Source organism: Pectinophora gossypiella, chromosome 21, assembly GCF_024362695.1.
Source record: "Pectinophora gossypiella chromosome 21, ilPecGoss1.1, whole genome shotgun sequence".
In the NCBI taxonomy this organism is placed as follows: Eukaryota; Metazoa; Arthropoda; class Insecta; order Lepidoptera; family Gelechiidae; genus Pectinophora; species Pectinophora gossypiella.
This window is the reverse complement of record NC_065424.1, coordinates 43,309-45,845: the sequence shown is the minus strand read 5'-3', so window position 1 is coordinate 45,845 and position 2,537 is coordinate 43,309.

The following is a 2,537-nucleotide window of genomic DNA, read 5'->3' as shown; positions in this document are numbered from 1 at the left end:
CTCATTCTAAAATAATTGAAAAATTTTGACTCATCTCTTCTCAACTCGCTCATAAGATTCCGAAAAATACCCAAATTCAAACGTTGTGTCAAAATAGGATGAACCCATAATCTTCTATTTCGCTGCCGACGCCGATAATACCAATAGAAAATTAGGAAAGTATTCACGTCCATTTCACTTGATTACCAGGGTAGGAATGGTAAAAAAACAGGATGCAACCGTGTTCATACGGCAGTCTAGTTTTGCTGGACCAGCTTTTTACTGAATCCTGCAAAACTGAACTGCCGTGTGAACACAGCGTCCATTTTAGCAGGATACCGTAAAAAGCCGATCCTGCAAAACTGGACTGCCGTGTGAAAGGGCTGTCACAGAGGTAGTACGTGGCCGTGATAAAAAATACATAACTGTACAACAACAGTTGGGACATGGAATCACAGCCATAAATCGAGGAATGGATGTTATACTTAAAAGCGATAACAAGGCAGAAGCACTTAAAAATCTCAGTGTTGGATGCCGAATCTTATGTGATCTACATTTCTTTTTCACCAAGGACAGAACAAGACTTGTGACTCCCGGGCTTGACAAGAGCTTTCTCCATGTAATTCAAGAGACAGAAAGAGATGAAACTCTCTTTGGAGTTTCTTTATCGGAGAAGATTAAGGCCAGTAAAGCCATTGAGAAGCAGGGCCAATTGATAAAGAAGAATACTACATTAAAGCCGATCACTCAAAACATGATGAACTCTCGGCCCTCTATTTCATCACAGGGAAACTGGTCGGGGCCTCCTCGCTACTCATCGAACAGGGGGGGGGCGGGGAGGCGGCTTCACTTAGAAGTTCGTTTGATCATCTAAAATAGTCGTTAATATGCCGCCTAAATACAGTCAGCATTACCGTACAGAGTGGGAGAAAATGCAGGATTTCAAAGGTTGGTTGCTGCTATAGAACCAGTGAAAATCTAAGAAAAAATAATTTTCCTAAAGTAAAAAAAAAGATATGAATACACAGAGAGCAGAATCCTCACTAGCTATGTTTGTATGCGCACATTGTTCGATTATAGCTGTTGATCATCTGTCAGAAGTCAGAACTATGTAAACACCGATTCGGTGATAGCAAAAGTGGAGAGTCCAGTCCATCGTAAAAAGTGCACAAATATAATTTAAAACTTTTTGGCGCTACATTTTATTAATGAAATTGTGTCAGATTTAGGACCAAGAGTGGTTTTCAACAAATATTGATTATTTAAAGAAACGGGGATTATATGAAACAGTAATGAGTGACCCTAGACGTGTTTTTAATACAGATGAGAGTGCGTTTTTTACAACCAAAAGCTGGACGCGTACTGGTTCGAAAAGGGGAGAAGAATGTTTATAACAGTTCGGGCGATGAAAAAGAAAATTTAACAGTATTAATTACCGCAAATGCCGCGGGTGATTTGGCTCCGCCAATGACTGTATTCCCGTACGAAAGACTACCAACGGTGATTGCAAATAGCGTTCCAACAGGATGGGCCATCGGTAGATCTGACGCGCGCTGGTTGGATGTGCGCCAGAACCTTCTTTGAATACATTTTTAATGTTTTTAATCAGTGGTTAGAAAAAAATAACGTACCCAAACCAACAGCGTTTTTCTTAGATGGACATAAGTCACATATGACCCTGTGGCGTTCTGGAACGCACGCCTTATTTAATAGTTTAATTATTAACTAATAACATTGTTATGATAATTACGTTTCGTTACTGATTGGTGAACGAACATTATACGAATATATATAAAATAATAATAATAATCGGGACTCCATAGTCCCGAGATATGGAAATGACAAACATTAATAATAATAATAATATATATACACCCCTGGCAACACTGTTGTTGCCGGGAATAAAAATCATTCATTCAATCAGTCATTCGACGATTCACTAGTTCAGAAAATATAACCTGACGAACATTCACTTAGGATTTTCATTTATTCTCCGACATCCTCGCCCTGGCAAGAATTGGCCGGCTATTAGACCGCGATCGAGATATATCTGAACCGCCAAAACCCTACACTTATCTGATTTCTGTAAAGATCACGGAATAGAAATTATACGCGAGTTTACGCGACCGAAGTTCGATTCGATTGCCGACGAAAATCCGGGGGCGGGGTGCAGCGGGGAGGCAGTAATGCCCGCCCGAGCCCCGCACCCCGCGTGTCTCTTGCTCGCTCGTTTCGTTCATTTCGCTGCATCTGTCTGCGCATGACACACGTGCGAACACCACCGCGCATGCGCGATCTTGTTTACTTTACTTTACTTAGTTACCGTTGCATCTCAAAAAATATAAGCTACGAATTGTACTTGCGATCATTATTGTGTAGTATCCTACACCTACGTCATGTTTGATTCAGAAAAATTAATTATCGCGGTTGAGTCGCGACCGTGTTTATGGAACAATGGAGATGCAAGCTATAGTAATCGATCAATGAGAAAAATTGCTTGGGAACAAATAGGTGAAGAATTCTACGAAGATTGGAGTACTTATAGTGCCAAAAAGAAA